The sequence below is a fragment of the Pelmatolapia mariae genome, linkage group LG16_19, assembly GCF_036321145.2.
Source record: "Pelmatolapia mariae isolate MD_Pm_ZW linkage group LG16_19, Pm_UMD_F_2, whole genome shotgun sequence".
Lineage (NCBI taxonomy): Eukaryota > Metazoa > Chordata > Actinopteri > Cichliformes > Cichlidae > Pelmatolapia > Pelmatolapia mariae.
This window is the reverse complement of record NC_086241.1, coordinates 5,154,806-5,168,214: the sequence shown is the minus strand read 5'-3', so window position 1 is coordinate 5,168,214 and position 13,409 is coordinate 5,154,806. Positions and strand designations below refer to the sequence as shown.

The 13,409-nt window shown below is 38.5% G+C and overlaps 1 protein-coding gene across 10 annotated transcripts in view; it reads right to left on the bottom strand.

The window, feature by feature from the left end:
* pcbp3 (poly(rC) binding protein 3) overlaps positions 1-13,409 on the bottom strand; it is an 80,196-nt gene that overhangs the window by 40,802 nt on the left and 25,985 nt on the right. For 8 of the 10 annotated variants that reach the window (XM_063497054.1, XM_063497055.1, XM_063497056.1 and 5 more), the window contains exons 2-5: positions 9,890-9,951; positions 9,667-9,733; positions 8,226-8,331; positions 7,735-7,856 (exon numbers count right to left, since the gene is read on the bottom strand). The exons of 1 other annotated variant lie outside the window; for it this stretch is intronic. The gene's annotated coding sequence lies outside the window, so the exon portion shown is untranslated. Of the gene's footprint in view, positions 1-7,734; positions 7,857-8,186; positions 8,332-9,666; positions 9,734-9,889; positions 9,952-13,409 lie in introns of all 10 variants that reach the window. One more of the 10 variants, XM_063497047.1, reaches the window with a different exon arrangement.

The following is a 13,409-nucleotide window of genomic DNA, read 5'->3' as shown; positions in this document are numbered from 1 at the left end:
CGGTTTAGTTTACAAATGAAAACACGATGATGGATAACACCAGTTCCCGAGTTCAAACTAAAATGACTTCCCACAGAGTTTTTCAGTAAAAATGCCCACAGCATTGTTTGAACACTCTGCCTACACAAACCAGATATCCATTAAATATTACATCAGGATATATCGAATACTGTATAACAGTTGGGCATGAAAACCTGCTTGGTGGCACAAGAATAAACAAGAATAAGATGAAACTTTTCGTAATTACCTTGTTTTTTTTGCTGATTTTTATTTATTTTTTGTTCATTAAAGTACCACAGTCTGATCTTATCTTAATCTAAATCACAAGCACAAATCAGCATAATCTAAATTTATCAAGACATAAGCGAGCAAGCACATGTTGCTGGTGGGAGGGAACCTCTTGGATTTATTAACAGCAGCGACTTTGACTATTTCAGTAGCTGCAGATCAGACCTAAACAACATCCAGGATACATTTGGAACTGACTGTTCTTTCTCCCAGAACAGCTTCATCAGATTTATATTCTTAAGTTCAGGTCACTCATCACCCCTCACTTTCTAGCTAACAGTTTATTGCTAGTGGAGATTCCAGGCTCCATCATTGAGCGTAATCCTTTTCTCCCACTCGTAGCTGTTTCAACCTCTTATCTCAGAGTCTCGTTGCTAATAATAATTTAGCCTGTCATTGCTACAAACTGGCAAATCCCACTGTCTGTGGTCACCACATCAGTGCTGGTCTCGTCCCATCTGTCTTGCCTTTTTACATACATTAGTGTTTCTCCAAAACAAAAAAGTTTGATCAGCCAAAAAAGCCAAACCTCAAAAGCAGTGATTAAAAATTGTTTTACGTAATTATTATTAGTGTTATAATTTTATTTTGGGAGAGGAGTGGCTTCCTTTGTGGTGTTCTGCAACTGTCTGGCCAGTTTAGCATATAACCATAATCATGTCTCCTGATGTTTCTTGGGTATGGGTGGATTTCTATTCGGCACTGGAGTCACCTTGCCTGGCCTCAGTGCTCCATTTCTAGACTCTTTAAGTTTTTTAATGTGAAAACTCAAAAGATCTAATGTGCAGCAGCACATTCAGCAGCTCTTTCAATAGTCACATGGTTTGATCCACAGATCTTAATGTAATATGTCTAAGTTTGTTGCTATGATCAGTGGAAGTAAGCTAACATAGACGTTCTTGTGCCACGGCGTTCTCGGATATATGACTTAAATAATATTTATCCCTCAAATCTCATACTGCAAGCTGCAGTGTGAGCTTTGCAGCTTGGGTTACTTTAGTATGAAATAAACAAGCGGTGACTCGATTCGTTCGGCTTCACTTCCGCTCAAATCAATCAATGACAACAAATGACAAGTTCCCTAAAGCTATGGCTGAACTTCCTAAGCTCTCCATTCAGAAAGAAATTCTGTGTCCTTCATCCTTCAGCAATTCAAAGGTTACAGATGGCATCTGCTTTTTTGTGTGTGTGTGTGTTTGTTATTTTCTTCAGTGTACTAATGACACATTCCTTCACTGATGGCATGTTTGATTACTGCTCATGGGAATACACTAATGAGCTTTAACTAGCATTTATTGCTTCTCTCAGGAGTGGTATTGATCACTTTCACTGGTTCATAACGGCACATGTTTAGTTTTTTAGTGGGTTTACATTTTTGCTGTTGCACTTATTAAAAGTCATGCAGTGTTTTTTAATCAGCACTGCATGACTAAAAGCTGCTGTCTAAATAGCTTTCACTTTTATACTGTCAGGCCATCAGAAGCAGAGGCCTTCTTGTGATACAAAAAAATGTTGCTTTTGGTGTGTGTACACAGCTTCCCCTGCCGCTTTTCAATATGCATTTTAAAGATATGTTGGCAGCTGCTGCTTGCAGGCAGTGAGTAAATGTTTGAAAATGACTAACTTTGAGAAACACGTCACATTTGGTTTCCCAGTCTGACTACTCTCTGCTGCCTTATATCAAAGGAACTGACCACAATGACGAAGAAAAGGAGAAATATAGTTTTCTCTGGATGCAGTACAGGGTGGCAGTGATTGATGCATATTTAAATATTCATTTTTATTTCATTACGTTGCTCAGGCATATGTACCCTGGCATCAGAATTTGATCTGGGGAACTGCGTGATAATGGGTGGTCATCAAGAGGATGGCATCCTTTCATTAAAACACATTTTGATGTTCACTCAGATGTGGCCATCGCATGCAGCTGTAAATAGTCAGGAAAAAGGTGAATGGAAACCGCCTGCACGTGAGCTTTTTGTTTAATTAAAACAGGCCATGACGTAGAGTCTGCAGATATACTCTCTGATATGAAGTCCAAATGAGATGTTTCTGGCTTTAGAGACACGAGTGATTATAAATGCTTGATAAGAAATAGCTATGCTGGTCAGACAACACTCTAAAATCTCAGCCCCTGTCCCGATGCTTCTGCTTGTTATTTAAATTGGCAAAGAATTAAGAGCAGCACACAAATACACAGTATGACTGATGTTCATCACAACACCCATATCCATTGTTTTCCACATAGGCCCACACTGGCAGCGTTTTGATGCACGTCAGCTGTCATGAAAAAGCAGCATTTTTTTCCTGCTCCCAAATTGTCATATCTTGCACCTTTAAATACTTTTGTGTTTGACACACCCAGTCTGAGCTGTGTGCGTCATTTACTGACGCACAAGCTTATGATGTGGGCTGAACTTTAGTCTAATTGGAGTCAAAAGCAGTCTGTAAGCACAAGTAAACAAATCAGTTTATGAACATATTAAATTTAAAATGGAAGAGATATTCATTAAAAAGGATGCGAAATTATAAAGTATCGCAACCACATCAGTAATGTTTGTTCTGTTAACAGATCCCTAGAGAACTACTTTTTCAAAATTTAAATAAATACCCTTTTAATCTGTGAACTAGGCTTATTTCTGACTGAAACTATCGCCCTGTGTTGATCTCTTCAGTAGGAATTTGACTGAATTAAAAGCCTCAGAGTGGGTACGGTTTATCAGCACGTTTCTCCTCTTTTGAACTGAAGACACGCAAAACCTTAGTAGTCCTGTGAAAAAATGTTTTCACACCTATAGTTCCTTTACTCTGGTCAAAATCAGTTGATGAGTTTACAAACTTGTAGGTTTGCCTTCACTTAGGAAAAAAAAATCCAAGTGAACTCCAAGAAAACCAGAATGCATCCTTACAAACTGTGTGAGAATGTTCAGTCTGCTCATTGGGCAGATGTGTGTGGGGCGGGAGCAACAAAAGTAAGTACAGAAGAAGGTGCTGCGTTCTGGATTATTTGTGAACACAGAGAATTTACATTCATTTCACAGCTAGTTGCTGGCCTGTACTCACTTGTGCAGATCTATAGTACGTTCCTGTATTGAGAATATAAAGCATACGTGGCTACATAATGTTTTGGGTTTTTTTTAGCTCAAACTGATAACATACACCTGGTAGTTGGTTCGAATCACGCTCACACCATAAACAAAGTGTTTTGGCTGCACCGAGGGGAGAAAAGAAACCAGAGTTTAATTTAAATAGACTAAAGACAGCTATGAAAACCCCATCATTTAGTAGTTTGTAGAACCAACTTTGACCTGCTCTTGCTTTGCTTATTTGTTCGTTAATGCACGGCTCAGTTAAGGTCCAGCTACAGCATCTTTATCAGGCTGAGGACTGACTGGGCCATTTTTGTTTTAGCCATTCTGTGGTGCACCAGACAACTCCACCTTGGTCTCGTTTGTCCAAAGGACATTGTTCCAGACATCTTGCAGTTTGTTCAGATGCAACCATGCAGCGATGGTGCCATGTTCTTTTTAGCAGGAAGAGGCTTCCTCTTCTCCACAAGCAGTTTAAAAATGAGAATTGTTTTGGAATACAAAAAATTAAGTCAGATTAAGTAACACAGAAGAGGTCATTAAGTACAAAGCTAAATAGCATACCACAAAATAACATACGGTACTGTCTGCATTAGGCAAAGTAGTTGCATTCACAAAAGCTAAACAGCATCTAATGTACTTTATGTTTTTCAATTTTCCCACACAGGATTTTTTTAGTTATGATTTTTACATTGATTACTGTATGAATAGTTTAGCCTGTTCACTTTAGTTTGTGAAAGAGAAATTGTCTGAACTATATGTATGTGTATTAATACCCTAATGTATCTTTGTGTATTTATGAATTATGCTATGGTTAGAAATAGCAGTTTTCTTCCCCTACAGAGTTATGAAAAGAATGCCGGTATCTCCTGACTTAGTCCTATCAGTACAGAGCAGTTCTCTGTAGTGGGAGCCAGCTTAGATATTTTTTTCTTGAAGCTTTGCTGCCAGTATTAAAGTGTCAAAACACACATACATGTGTATGCAGTGACATGTACAAAAAGCTCAAAGGACTTGAATGCAGACAGGAAGACGGTCAGACAAATATAAAATATATCCGTGAAGGAAAAACCTGAAAGGAATTGCACACATTTATTCCTTTTCCTCCTTGTTGCTTTCAAAACAGCTGAAGGTGGCCATTATCAGTCACAGCAACTATAATATGTGGCCATTACGGTCTGCCGCATTTAGTTGGTGCCTCAGTATTGTTTACATTTGCCACACAATATCTTTCTATTTTTATATTGACTGTATGTATTGGAAAAGCAGCTGAGAAGGAACAATGAGGGAAATGTTTCAATAACATAACATTCAATAACTCTACCACATGGGTGTTTGAACTGTAAATTTACTTCATTTATATAGGATTACGTGTAGAAATGCATTGAATAGCTTTAGGAAATAAACAATCGCCGGAAGCACATCAGGGTAGTTTGTAAGAGGAAGTCAAATGCAGGAAGACCAATATCAGCTAATTGGGAATGAGAGGTATTCTGCATCTGTACCATCAAAGTAAATGAATTTGTAGTTATTGTTGATGGGGCTTTGATCCCTGCAGATTTAATTAACTCTACATTGGAGTCACGTGGATAAGTGGCTGTTATGTGGCCGCCTCTTTGAAAGTCCACATTTCAAGACTGAATGTCTCAAAACTAATTAGGCTGTTTGGTTACTGACTTCACCAAATACTGCTGAAATACTCCGGTGCCTTAAGCCAAGACCCAGCAGGTGTATCCTTGACAGTTCATGGATTCACTGAACCATGAAGACTGCATGACTCTATACTACAGTCTACACAGTTGTGATGCATACTCAGCTACATGTAAATGGACTGATTCTTATATAGCGCTTTTCTACTCTCCCGGAGTACTCAAAGCGCTTAAGACAACATGTCACATTCACCCATTCACACAAGCACTTCTATAATTCTTCTATGTGTGATAATCCATTGTTGACCAATAAATTGTTGCCACTCTACTACAACTACATTTTTGTCACCAGTTAGCAGCAAATTCACCTCATAAACTAGACAATCAAGAATCTACTTTAGAGTTTGATTTAGGGCTAATGGTTTCTGTAATTTAACCATTTCTACACAGTTTGTCCATTATGACATTATAGCTAATATTGCAAATTCCAAATGGATTAACATATTGATGCTGCTGGAGTGTATTTTGTCTTAATGTTAGGTCGTTGGAATAAGGGAAGCTGTTTAAGTGGGAAAAAAAACCCTGTTAGCAAGTTTCAGTTTCACAAGTTGGCCAAAATAAAACAAATGTACTTCTAATTTTGCTTTCTGTGAGTGTAGACCATCTCATTTAGGTAAAATGTGAAAGCTGAGATAATCTGCCTTTAGGCCATTAACTACAAATCTTAATTAAATCAGTTAGATAAAAACATCTAAACTCTGAACTTTCCCTGTAAACTTTAAGCACTATGTTTTTCCTTATGGCTGTTCTTGTGGCTTTGTATTAGTGTCGACTTGTTGTTGTTGTGCCGTTTTCAAAAATGTCGGTCATGCCTTTCTTTGGCAGCCACTGACCCCTTCTATGTTGGCAGAAAGTGTTAAAGCATTAGAGGCTAAATTTCACCTTCAGGAATTCTACCTCACACTAAACACTAAATAAAATCTAGACAGAGAACGTTTACTTATAGTAGACATAAGTAAATAGATGTTACATGGACTGCTTGCCACACATGAGCTAGTCACTTAATTTTTTAGCCATCTTTTTTCTTCTTTGCAAAATAAAAGAATGCCCTCCCAAGAGGAAATAATTACGTCTCTGGTGAATTACAGAAACTCTTGCAGCTGGGAACTGAGTCCTTGGTTGAGGAGAATGATTTGGAAAAAGGTCTTTTTTTTCACATGCTGTCATTGTAGAGACTGTTGGATTGGTTTCAGTCAAGCAGCCTGTACAAGGCTGTACATAAAGCTTAAAAGAGGCAATAGGTGTGGTTTGCTACTACAAGATTGGAGCTATATTCTGTTCTGATAATTTCTTCCTCAGGACACAATCCCGGTACTTCTGTGGTGTCTTGTTTGCTTTTCATAAGTTATTCCAGACAGTTGAGATCAGAGCAAATGTGTCTGAGTGGGTCACCCAGATATGAGGGTTCAGTAGTGTAAAACGGTTTACCATTGTCATAATTCATCAGACTGTTGCTCATTATTTAACATGGAAATATGAGCTTGATATGAAGTTTTGACTAAAAGTTTTCAATATGCGCTCATAATATATTCAGATTTACAAATCTGCTACTTCGCAACCCTGCCTGCACTAATCACATTCTTCAATAATCAAGTAACATGTTGCTGAATTGCACTGTGCAGAAGGTTACGCAAAAACAAGGTCAGTTTAGGCTAATGTTAGCAGCAGAGACAGTACAAAAGATGCACAAAGTCACCTTGGCTTCACCCACTGGTTTATGAAGTTTTGTCTTTGAAGCCTTGATATGACTGTTTTAAACTGAATGTGATGAGCAAGGGGTGTAACTCCCAGTGCAGCTGCAGGCTCAAGTCGTTAGCCAGTAAGCATACCCCTGATGATCGTCCTTCCTGTTAGAATGACCAAATATCACAAAAATAGGCTTCATGTTTTATTCAGTGTGGCATGAAATGACTGAGTGAACCTATAAACTCATCAGGAAAGTGTCTGATGAGGTTATGACTGAGGTCCCGTTTGCAGTAGACTTTGATAGAAGTAGGAATCTTTTTTGCATCCACAGGTATCGCCCCTCGTGGCCAGTGAAAAGAATGCAGGTTTAAGGCAGTTTGATGTTGGCTTCACTTCTCAAACGGTGTCCATCTTTTATTCTGTCTGTGGATAGCAGTGGCACAACAACACCCTTCCTTCCTAGCAGGTTAGGATCTACACATTTGTGCATTGTTCTGGTTGAGAGCCAATTTACGTTTATACGGTCTATACACAAACAGATTGAAGTACTGCAGAGCTGCCCTGCGCCACACAGCTTTTTTTCTTCTCTTCCCATTATGTAGAGAGAGAGGAAACCAACAGTGAACTGGCAATTAAAATGTGTATATTATGAATTATTAGTTAAACTGGAGAGTATGTCTGGTTCTAGTTAGTTAGGGTTATGTTTTAATTGTTTAGTCGACCAGTGCTTTTGCTTATTGCTCTTGATTTCTAATAAACAAAATCATGTCATTGGAAGATGAGACTATTTAAAAATCATTGACACCATCGGCGTCCTCTTCATCATCAGCCTTCCTTCATCAACTGTTGTCCTTTCCAAAACTTCAAAGCAAGGACACCTGCTTACTAAAATGTTTCAGTAATGGAATGGAGTAAATCCCATCAGTTTAACCTTGAATGATCAAATGAGTGGTGTTACTCACCAGAGTTGCGCTGCGTGGTGTGTTCGCAGTGCATATAGGACACCAGAGCAATGTGGTCTCACACAGACATGGATCAGTTCATCAGCCTTTGGATTTCCCTTCAGGTTGATAACCAGTCCATGCTAAAACACAATAAAATTAATTAAAAAAAAGCATTATCAGCTTTTCTTTGTAGCTGTGCTTTAAACAGTTTGCATTCATTTTAATGCACAAGACATAGCAGCACTAATCTGCTCTTTTCACATATTTTTATAATTACGTACTTTAAATTGGTAGCTCACTTCAAATCGCGTTTGTTATTGCATTGCAGTATAGATTATCAATAAATGAGCTGATTTTCTTGATAAAACCTGTGCTTCTGCACTGGATCAATTCCTTTTTGAAGCAAACCAAGCCTCTCCCAACACAGACTTTCAATCAGAATAGACAAGCCCATCAGTCAAGTTACTCACAGTGTGTGCAAGAAATAACAATGAGAAGGTGTGTCTGACCAAAGAGGGATCCCAAAAGTCTCCAAGGCTTTTTCTTCCAGGTCATGTGACCTGTGGCTATCAGCCGTTCAGCAGAATGAGGTGACTGGACGTCTGGCTGATGGACCTAAACAGATCATATGAGAGCGTGGCCATGTTTAAATTGAGTGTTGGCTGAATCATGAGGCTTTTACTAGTTTAAAATTTTATAAACGTGTCGGAACATGCAAATTAGATATAGACACATAAATATAGATCCTTAATTTAACAGTTTTCCTGCAGCTACTGTTCACACTGGTTTTGTAGGGTAATTTTTGTGGTGCTTAATTTTGATCATATAGTTGTTAGTAGTCTCTTCCTTTAAGAATAGAAGTCTGCTAATAATCAGCCTGTAAGGGGCAATTAATGAATATAGCCACAAGGTGGTGCCTTGTTCCTCTGCTGCACACTCACCCATCTGCAAATATCAACAATCAATGGTTGCCTGATGGTCTTATGGTGGCTTACACTCTGTACACAACTGTAGCATTAACTAATTTGATTAAATAGACTTGCTACGTTTATCATCTGTAATCTGCAAAAAAGATATTGTTTATTAGGTCTACAATAATCAAACGGGATAAGTTTCCCCTTCTTCCTGCTTTTTAAAAGTTATTAGTTGTATTAACAACTGATGATTTCATGTCAGTGCCTATCAATTTGTCATCAGCAGTGGGGATTTTCATTTGAAAATGTATATTTGCCCAGCTGTGCTACTATCATATTTTTTATTGTGCTGTCACTGTCACAAATATAACTTCTGCTAACTCTGTGAGATCGATCCTCTTTCTAACACCAGTCAACACATCTTAGAGAGAACAGAAGCTCTCCAGCCTGGAAATAAAAGTTGTCAGACACTTTCAAATGCATACCTACACTTTTCTCGTACTGAGGCGTAATCATCTTTGACAATGTATTGCTTATGGCTGCATGGCTGGATGTGTGAAACACACGTTTGAGTTCTCATAGTAACCATTTGAACTGAAAAACCTTTAAATTAAAATGACTGAAGTTTGCACTGCTTCCCATGGCCTCTGTAAATCTGTGGCTAAGGCTAATGTGACCTCCATAACCAGGGTCCTTGCTCAGGAAGGTCCTTTCAGCCATGTAAGCATGATTGGTGCCCACATAATTAAAGAAATTAGTATGTGTTACTTTACAGTTAGTTCAATAAGCAAACATTTATTTTATGCTCGAGTAAATTAAGTTTCAAAATTGAGCTTGTGGAGGAAGGCCGAAAACTCTTTGTGGACTTTTTTTTTTTTCCCAAAGCAAAGGTTACTCCTTTGGTTTTCCAAAAATGCAAGTCAGGTGCAAAGAGGAGAAAAGTGATTCATTAGGAGTGGATTGTGATTGAGGCCGTGGAAAGGATGTGAATTTGCTCTGTGTGTTTAGATAAATCAAATTTGGTACAAGCACTTACTTTGCTGCGCCTGGTCAGCAGAATCTTATTTAGATCAAATTAAGCGTGGCAGCTGGGTTAAGTGGATCTGTGGAAGAAAGAAAAATACTGCTGTAAGGGTGATGTGTAATATCTAAAAGCACATCGTTCACTCCATGATGATTTCTATGTTATCAAACTGCATGAACTGCAAGCTTTAAAGGGTTTCAACTTTAAAAATGAAAATGTGCTTAATGTTTCTTACATTGTGCGGTTGAGATGTTCACAGACAGCACTCCAAGAGAGGAGAGGACCTGAGTGGAATCCCTGGGGGGGGGGAAAAAGGATTCATTTATTAATTGCAGTATCAGTGTGTCTTGGGTTTTGTACGATAACAGCTCCCTGTGTCGCCATCTGCCCACATCCCACTTACCAGAGTGGGCACATGGGCTCATTCAGGCGCAGCCACACCCAGCTGAATGACACACACACACACACACACACACACACACACACACACACACACACACACACACACACACACACACACAGAGAGCAAAGGAGCTCCTGCATTGCTGGCCAAGCCTCTTCTCTTTAGAAGGGAATCACCGCCCTCTGCTGGTGCTCCATGTGCCATACACCACCCATTTTAAAGATATTTAGAACAATAGAAAAGGAGCCATAAAGAGGACATTCGATAATTGTTTCCATAATTGATTGTTATATAATGCATATTATACACACACACACACACACACACACATATTGTACAGTCCAAAATACATTTGTAACCTGTGCTTAGATTAAAAAATTAGTTAAAAGTTAAATTAATTAAATTTGATAATTAATTAAGTTTTATTAATCTAAAAGGCTCTAGCTAAAAAGAAGGCAAGGGCACGCACTGAGGTGGACAAGGTGAATGCACAGAACACCTGCCATGCTCGACACACATTTCCACACTGGTTAAGAAAACTCAGAAATCTTCTTGAGGAATGTTAAGACGACTAATCCTGTGTCAGGGAGCTATAGAAAGCGTGCTAACTGGAAAAATCACAAATTGGTATGGGAATATGCGCCGCCCAGTATGGGAAGGCTTTGCGTCAGGTGGTTAAAACCATCCAATACATCACCAGCACCCATTTGCTAAGCTTTTACATGATTTGATTCACATGAAATTCCAAACGTCCAGACTATGTTTGTTTAAGTTAAAAAACGTATTTCAAAGTAATTTGGTCAGTTTTAAATGTGACTCATGCACATTTCCATTTGAATATTTATATTCTTAGACTTTGGTCTGTGACTCATGCAAAGCTACTGTAGTATCTGGTGATTTGCGATCTTCATTTGCCTTATAATGATGCTAGAGATCCACCAATCCAGCCATTACCATTTCTGAGCTGATACAGACACATGGGTTAAGGGATCTGCCGACGCAGAGTACTGATCCTGTACCAGTGCTAAATTAATAAGCTGTAATGTACACTGCGAGGACGAGACTCGCATATAATATCACATCCAGTTTTTTGAATCAGGATCTGACAGAAATCTGATCCAAATATTGGACTGGCACATTTCTACTTGATGCAGCCCCTCATTTTATCGACTGTCCCCCTATAAGCCCACCCTAAGCTTTAAGTCGATGTTCCTCTTGTTGGTTGTCTCTCATTAAAAAAAAAGAAAAAGAAAAATGAAAGATTGTAAATGCAAGTGGGTTAAATGTCAGTGCTGACACCCATAGCCGTATGGCTGACATGGCTATATTAGGGATATCGCCTCAACATGACATCACACAGATCCAAGGCTGGAAAGAAGCTGTTTGAAATGGAGCGTTTATAGCAGTCTCTGATATAAACCACAGAAGAACCTGAACTGTATTATAGATTATCCCACAGAGGTGCAGGTGAAAATGCAAATATCTTAAACAGTCTTTCAGATTGAACCCCTGAACAACAGAGCAGGTAACGTCAATTTGTTTAATACTGTAAGAATAACATGCCATAGGAGACAATGTTAGGTACCCAGATTAAGTATTATGGTAACATATGCAAGTCCATTAGAATTTTAATAGTTTTTAATAGCTATATTTAATGTATGCTACGCTTGCATGTATATGTGAGCAAAAGATAGAAAGGGTGCAAAAGAGAGTACAAAATCTTACAATATACAGCGAATACACACTCACATACACACACCCACTAATCTCATCCTCAGAAGCGGGATGGCGATCTGATCTTCCATTAGCTTTAGCTCTGCACTTAGGGGTGGGTGAGGGGTGCTGAGGTCCCCAGAGGTGAAACTCTATTAGCACGCAGCATGAAAGTCAATGAAAAGGACCCCAGTGTGCTCCAGTCCCCCGAGAATATTAATGTTTAATGATATCTAAAAAGGCTAATTCCCCCACCTCTCGCTTCTGCTCTTATCCTCTCATTAAATATCCTCACAATATCATCACCTCCTCAGATTAGAGCACTGACCCTGTCTACTGAAGGACTCACCCTTCACTGATGGTAAATGCATCCTTCTCTCATACACACACATGACATGAATGAAATTAATGTGCCGTTTAAGATGTGTTTAAGGGGAGACCATAGATTGAAATATGGAGGTGTTAAAAAAGTGACTCATATGCAGGAAAAGCAGTGAGTGTTTAAATCAAAAGAGTAGGAAGGAAACTACATCTTGTGTCTCAGCGCTATCTGTGACGTGTGTTATGTAAAACCATCAAACTTAGACAGGCTTTTTGCATAATTTGTTAATTGTTTGTTTAATAAAATCCCCATTAGCTGTGTCTTAAAGCAAAGTTGTTGTTCCTGTGGTACATGTGTATAAATACTATTACTAAATACTGAGCTCACTTGAATAGCTGAGCTCAGAGAGCTGTTAAACAAGGTGACCCAACGTAGTCAGCAAACGAGTGAATTATTTCAGACTATTTTTGGGTTACAACTTTGAGATTAGGCCAGGTTATATGAAGTATTTGTAACAAGAAAGTTGTGAATAAAGAGTGTAAAATTAACAGTGGATCGCTGTTCAGTCCCCTGATGTTTCATCTGGTCTTCTAGGAATAAATGAAAGAAGAAAGAAAGTACTTAATAATTTTGTGATTCAATTAAAAGCTAATTTACTTTTAGACTAATCGTTTAGTTTAAAAGTAAGGTCACTCAGAGCATGGCTACTGTTCACACTGAGGCATCAGCATCTGTCTATGTTTGTAGGTTAACAGCCACTTAGCTATAGTGAATGTGTTTGTAGTGAATGGTCTTGTTGAATGCTTATATGTCAGTTCATTCGGACACAGCCTGAATGCTGATTTTCATTTCCTAGATCAAAACACTGCTGGAGCCAGCTGGTTTTACTTTAAACTTTTCTCAGCTAATACATATATAGGGTAAGGTAAGGGGAGCTATTGGATTGTGACGGATAGCTACTGAACCAGTGTGTAGTAGTGTGTAGTAGTAATAATAATAATAATACTTATTACTTGTATAATAAACCAGTAAGTATTTCTAATGCCATAACATTATATTTTAGCAGCATTATCCTTTGTAATCAATAACTAAACAATTACTTAAATTCTGACAATCACATATTACCTGATAATGCTGTGCCAGGCCTATCATACAGCTGTTTACACTTCTGATAATCTGTCAGGCACTACGGCAGTCAGTCCAGTTGTCAGTAAGTGATGCTCAAAAGCTGCATTGAGATTAAAAGGGTTGTGGTGGCTTTTGAAAACCTTGCCAGTACTTGGCCTTAAACAATTCCTCACTTGGCTAGTTGCCTTG